Genomic DNA, 7,418 nt, shown 5'->3' with positions numbered 1-7,418 from the left:
TGGGACAAAATGGGAGATGTCGCAAAACTGAGCTAATTTGTGACCGATAAACATGAAAGGGCTCCCACGAGATCGGAATAATAGCTCATTTCGATGTTAACAGCTTGTTAGAAAAACATTTTTACCTGATCATTCCACCTCTTCTTTTCATTTTTGTCACTGTAATTTTATTATTAAAAAGGGCTTCGTGCAATTGTCGTCACCCTGGAATACTGGTTATAACAATTGTCATTTGACAGTCGCCTAATAGCAGAGTCGAATGAACCGCCCTTTTACTCGAGTAAAGAATGAATGTATAATCTCGCCTAAGTGGTTGTAAGTGGAGTTTATTTCCGCGGCTAATTATCATATTATTTTTCAAGATCACGACCAGGTTTTTTTCTGTTTGCTCCGTTCAGTTGCGGATAAATTTATTACCTGGATTTATATGGCGCCGGTAGGTTGAGGACTCGCGCAACTTTACTCTAGGTGGAGGTAATTCTTTCTATTTACTTTTATTTATTTATTATTTTTTTTAATTCTTAGATCAAGATATAAAAAAAATCAACAATGAGTCATTAAAACTGCAAAGAAATTGCCCAATCTTTTTTACTCTTTAAATGGTTTGTCTTTAAATCTTCACAGATCAACACTGTGATAATTTTTCTTTATTGCTAATTTTCACCATTAATTTCGATTTAAAAGTAGTTAGTATTATGAAAATTTAGATACTATGAAAGTTTGTTATAATCAAAATATAGTAATCTTAATAACTAAATTAAGATTACTCTGAATAACTATTTAGATAATTTGTCATTTTCATACTTTGTAGCTATTGCTTTTAATTAATACTGCTCCTCAAAATGTAATTGATTATACAGCTTAAATACTAGTTAGTTCACAAGAACTTGGCAAATTTCTTTAACTCTGATGTAAAAAATAAAATATTTACAGAAATAACAATCTATTAATTTATTTCCATACAGAAAGTTGCCAAAAAAATCAAACAAGTAAAACTACTTGACAATTAGTTTTTTATGATTATTTGTCAGAAAACCATAATAAAACAAAGAAGTTTGCAACAAAATATAAACTATATTATTTTAAAAAGTCATGGTTATAAAATGCGGAATAATGAACCATGACGAAAACAGGAAAACAAATGAATTTGTTGATGATCTTAAATAAATAAAAACAAACTTCAATTATTGTTTTATTGTAACAATAATAATGACGTAAATTTTTAATGCAGTTTGTTAATCGTGCATGCCGTTAATTGAGAAGTAGTAAACATAAATATATAAATAAATCAGACCATTTTGAAAAAAAAGTTTAGTTAAAAACATCTTCCTATAACGTTATTATCTTTATGCAAGAAGTACTAATAACATCTGAAGCTGTTTCGTATGAGCGAGATAAAAAGTTAAAGAAATTATATTTTTAAAAGTATGCAGATAGAAGAGGTTACAAAAGGATAAGAATTGATGAAGTGTAAAAATTAAAGAGTCATTGGAATGGTTAAGTTTGAATCGTACTCTCACAGTATACAAAGCACTAATGGTGCTAGCAGTAAGTTTTTTCACCCAAAAATACCACTTTAAAAAATTTGCTTGTCTTCTTGACTAGAACTTCTGAACTATATTTCTCAGAAAACGATTTAAAACACTTTATTTATATATTTTAGGTTTTAACAATTTCTGCATTATGAAAAATACCATTACGAATAAAGGCTTCGTACTTTATCTAATACTTCTCTTTTGAGGTTTAAAACCAAGTTATTCAATTATTTTTTTTTAAATAAATGAATGAAATGGAGGTGGCGAATTCAGCTTGAAAGCTTTTGTTTTGAACATTTTACCCAAAGGACGCAAAATGGTATTTTTGAGATTTGACTCGTCACGGTAATGTTCAAACTTACACGGCCGAAAAAATTCTGGTAAAACTACCGTATTGTTGAGTAAAAATATTTGTGGTAACAAAAAACGAATTAATAAAGCGGTATTTCAGCAATTAATATATACGGTAATTCAATAATTCATTTGATAATTTTTCCGTTCATATGATAATGCTTTACCGGAGATTCTGGTTACCAGAATTATAGTTCTTATTATCACACATTTAGTAAAAACTAAAAATTTGAAAGTAAATATAATCGAATGAATGACTTTTCCTTAGGTATCATGATTAAATCACCAAATTTTACTACATTTATCAATTTTATCACTGATTATAGCATCATATTTCATTGGTAATTTTACCAAACTCATTACTAAAGTGCTTTGGGTGTTCCTATTGAACTAGAAATACGGTAAATTTTACTATAGTACTACAAAAGTAATAAGGTAATAAAATGGTAGCTTCGATCATACTTTATTTCTCAGTGTAGAATTGTACTAAATATTTCCAAGCTCTAAATTTTTCCGATTTAAAAACAGTAACAATAATAAGCGCTTAAAATGAATAAGCTGCACAAATTGGGAAAAAATGGATTAAATCCATTTTTTTTTTAAGCTTTAATTCAAAAAAAGAATTTTTAAATTTGCATTAGCTTAATAAGTATATGTATTTTTCTATTTAAAAAAAATCGTTTTGACAAGCTTTGTAATATTGTCACAGTTTTCCTATTTTTCAGAATATATCAAAATATTAGTTAGGAGATTTTGCACCTGACTACTCAATTATAATTTCTAAAACTAATCAAAATTCATTGTCTTTCTTTCAGTTCTAAAGGTCAAAGTATCAACCTATCGTTCTTTCCTTTAGATAATAAGTTATCTTTTGTTGAAAACTGAATCTTTTGTTGAAACTAAAATTTACCTTACACGTATTTTACCTAATAAAAATTTATTTCACTTTTCGAGATAAAAGACGATTTGGAAAAAAAAAAATAATGAGCTATTAGTAAAATAACAACTGTTTAATATTTTCCACGCAATGAAAATCATTAAATTCGTAAAAATTTTACAAATAATTGAACCAACAATATGTTTGGAATATTCTAAATGATTTTTTTTAACTTCTTCCTTCTCATTTTGAAAGAAAAAATTTAAAATTGCTAGGCATTCATTTCATTTTTAAGTTAATGTAATATTTAATGCATAAAAAATCTTTCCGTTCCTTCAAGCACAAAATAAATAGAACTTAAAGAAGTTTCCTCTTTTTTCATAAATTTTATGCTGTTGATTATAAGCTGATGAACTTCAACTTTTAAATATCACTTATCTTTTAATCACCATATTGAATATTAACCTAAAATTTGTAGAGTGTATGCTTTTTAACATTCGTAACTGTTATAATTGGAACCAATAACAAGAAAATAAAGTTATCCAACGAAGAGAAAACACTTTTAAATCAAAATATCTACAGTTAAAAATATAAAGAAAACAAGGAAAAAAAATTTTTTTCAAAGAAGAAGAAAAACAATTATTAAATAAAAGGTTTATTAATAGTTTTTCCGTTTAAAAATATTAAAAAATTTTTAAAAAAATTCTAAAAAGGCTGGAAAACAAAATAAGGAAAAGATAGAATATCGTCGTAAGTTTACACGATTATATCTGCAAAAAAGAGCGCTTTCCAATATTTTATTAGTGTAACTAAAGTAAAATGCATCAATATAATAGAGTGATTTATTATTTCTTAAATATTTAAAAAAAATTCTATTCATTAATATTTTTTTTCTTTTTTTTTTTTGTATTTAAAACTTATTTTATGCTCTCTACGTATTTGCAACTTATGCGCAGTAAATAAAACTTAGTATTATTTTTCTTTATTTTCATAATTTTCTTCGTTAATCTCTCTTTTCTTTTATTATTTTCTGTCTCTTTATTGTGTTATATATACATATATTTATATGAAAATTTCAACTTTCGCTTAAATAAAGTCATAATGAAAAGCAACGCTAACAAAGCAAAAGAAATTACGGATTTTTTTTCCCCTAAATTAAGTCCATCATTAAAGTCTGGCAAAAAAACGAATGAATCAATCAAATAACAACAATAAAAAACCCCTCAACTTCGAACGCAAAATTCCAATGAATGTGAGCATAATAAAAGCGCCGAAAGATACGAAACAGGAAAGAAAAATTGCAAAGAAAAAAACGTTCTAAGAGAAAGAAACACTTGGCCTCCAGTCTTGACGAATATGATGAGAGGCACTGACAAACCGGCAATGACACATGTTGCTGTCTCTCTTATGGCACAGTTGAGTGACCTTTTGTAAAGTCGACCATTCAAACTCCATAACTGGGCAAACAGAAAACTCGCGTGACTTTGCCCATGCCGTTAATTAATCTATTGAGCCTTTCACAAATCTCATGCTCTGATGTCATAGACAGCTTTTCACAGATTAATAAGACTTCGCGACATCTCCATAGATTCTTTCATGTTTTTCAATAGAATTGAGAACACGTTTTGCTCTCAAATCTTATTTATTTTCTAATTTAATGGTCATCTAAGGAATAAAATATTTATTGCTTGGAAAGTAGCTTTTTAAAGTTATGCGTGATTATATTTGCTTGGGTCATATTAGGGCGAACGTTAATGAAATATTTCTTTGTGTGTGAACACATTGCTTGTTCTTCTGAAGCAAACAGTGATATCAGCAGCAAATAGTAAAATTTTAGTTCAACTTGAACTATAATATCGTGTAATGAAGTTCATGAAGCATGATAAAATTGCTCAATTTTGCACCGTATTAAGGTTGCTACAAATTTGAGTCATATCACGGTTCAACGTGAGCTAAAACTTACTGTTAGAAACTTTCAGACACTGTTAAAGACTTTGGTGCTCGTTGAACCAGAGTACCGCTCAAATTTGCCACTATCTTATTACGGTGCAAAATTGAACAATTTTATCGTGATTTATGAAGTAGATTATACGATATTATGATTCAACTTGAACTGAAATATGTTTCAATTTAACACCTTATCAAGGTTAAAATAATTTTTCGCGATATATTGGTCCAAGGTACCAATATTATAGTTCAACATTGAACCGATTTTTCTGAATGTGCACTACATAATCTGAAATCAGAAATTACGTTAACAATAAATATCTTTTTGAAGCCCCCACACAGAACAATACAAAGAAATAAAAAAATACTGACGATACTACGCATGCAGCTAATTAATCTGGCTGATAAAAGAGCAATAAGATTTTTTTTAAAAGAATTCAAATAAGAATTCTGGAGAAAAAAAAATTATATATATTATATGTTATATATTGAGTTTCCGTTGCAAGAAAGAATTGCTGAGAAAGATTCTGCGTGAAACGCACACTAATGATGTTATGATGTTATATTAGTTCAAACCACTTTTGTAAAGCCTTTAGAAAGGAATGTAGCCGAGATAGTCTGGTTGGTAGGGCGTTGGGCACATGTCCAAAAGAGGTCATGAGTTCAATCCCCGTGGCCGAAGACTCTCCGCGTGGTAAATGGTGATTGGTGCACGTTAAATCTTTCAAGTCACAAAGTCCTCCATGTTCCCTCAACAAATCATACCTCTGGGGGGGGGGGGGGGGTACTGAATTGGAGATAGATCGTTACTTGGCTCAGGGTCAAAATAACGATCTGTGGATAAATTAATGAGTTGGGACATATGTGTGTGGCAGAAGTCATATTCTTGGCCATAGATGGCGCCACTGGAGAGCAAGAAGAAGCTCACTATGTCTTAATGGCATGCAACAACAACAAAAGAATGCTGCTTCCATAAATTTTAAAGTGCTTTCCTTTTAAAATATATTTCGTTTAACTATTTAATTGCTTTTATGTTAGTTTTTATAAATTATGCTATATCTGTGTGCCCATAGCAAAAATCCTCCAGCATGACCGCGGGCGCTGTAGATTATCAGACCATCTGTACAATATTTTTCAACTCAGAATTAAAGAAACTTGAAACACTTGAAGATTATTTTTCAATTCAAATTAAAAAGAGAAAAAAAGACAGAGAGAGGAGAAACAGAAAAATCATCTTTTGTTTCAGGTCCTTGTATTATTAGAGTGGATTTGATGACAAAAGGAATGCAAACTTGATAAGTAAAACAGTAAATTTGCTTGCCAATCTGCAGCTGTATAAGAAAACGAAAAGTAATGACTTTTCGAATTCCAAATAATTATTTTTCATTAACTGGAATTTTTAAAAATGAGAAATTCAAATTACAAAAAAATGCAAAAAATAAATTCCCAATTTCCAAAATTTCTAAATTTCTAGTTGCTTTTTTTTTGAACTGCATGGGCACTTAACCCATTTTTTAAATTTTAATTATTCCATTCATTTATAAGTGTACAAATATTCCAATGAAAATAGCAGGTTTTTAACGACATTTTTTGTATATAATTTTTTCCTATCTTATATATGCTAATTTTGCTATACACATGCTATTAAAACTAAATTTTGCGGAATTGTCTATGTCTTACTGTGTTAGGATTTCAGACAAATTTTAAATTATAAAGATCGTGATGCAAATTGACTCTATCAATTCTGCTACCTGGTCTTTGTATTGATTAACTTATTTTTAATGAATCAACTTTTTGATAACTTAGAAAAAAGTAAAATCTATTAATTTTAACTTGCTATCAAGTTTATTTTCAAGTCTTTATTTCTTCATTTGATTAAAATCAATTTTTGAGACAAAACCTATCCCTGAAAAAATTCTAAAGCAGCAACTATTGAGACTGTTAATTATTATGCACAATTAAGTTATATTAAGTAGTATAAAAGAAGTTCCTTATTTTTAATCACAGTAAACTAACTTTATCAACAGTTCTTAGGTCAATTTTGAAAGCGAGCACAACTATTAATTACACAAAACAGTTGAACTGAATACTGCTTTTATATAACTTTACTTCAATTAATGATGCTAGATTTCGAGACTGTTCAAATACTACAAATATGTATATAAAATACTATAAATATGCTGCAATAAGAGAAACAAACTGTTGTTATATGCATTTTAATATAAAGTTAAAGAACTTTCTGTACTTTTTTTTAAATTAGCAGCACAACACACTGAAATTAAAGGTGAAAAAAAATATCAAAACAACCATAAACTGTTACTCAGACAAAACAAATAAACACAATATTGCTTTTTTATTATATATTTCACTTTTCTTCCTTCTATGGTGGCGTTTTTTTATTTTATTTAAATACAATGATCTTATTTATTCGAAGCCAGAATAACATACAGCTTTTATTTGTCTTCAAATGTATTAAATAATAACGAAAAAACTTTCACTATTATGTAAATATTAGTATAAAGACTCATTTAAAAAAACAAATACAATTTTTAAAATAAAAGTTTTAATTATTGAAAGAATAGTAAGTAGAAAATAGGAGAAGAACTAGGAAAATCCCCTTTTTAAAGTTTGATGTTTTTTTTGCGATACTTTTTTATGCATCAATAGTTATTATATACAATTAGGTTCCAATTAATACACTGTAGGAA

The 7,418-nt window shown here is 28.2% G+C and overlaps 1 long non-coding RNA gene across 1 annotated transcript in view; it reads left to right on the top strand.

Moving 5' to 3' along the window:
• The first annotated feature begins 261 nt into the window (after positions 1-261).
• Positions 262-7,418, top strand: part of LOC122269372 (uncharacterized) — a 67,682-nt gene continuing 60,525 nt past the window's right edge. Inside the window, exon 1 of the long non-coding RNA XR_006225150.3 lies at positions 262-474. This is a non-coding gene — a long non-coding RNA (uncharacterized LOC122269372). The remainder of the gene's footprint in view (positions 475-7,418) is intronic.

This window comes from Parasteatoda tepidariorum, chromosome 11 (genome assembly GCF_982258835.1).
Source record: "Parasteatoda tepidariorum strain Cologne lab strain chromosome 11, Ptep-v5.0, whole genome shotgun sequence".
Lineage (NCBI taxonomy): Eukaryota > Metazoa > Arthropoda > Arachnida > Araneae > Theridiidae > Parasteatoda > Parasteatoda tepidariorum.
The sequence above is the reverse complement of the archived record's forward strand: the minus strand, read 5'-3'. Positions and strand labels throughout refer to the sequence as shown.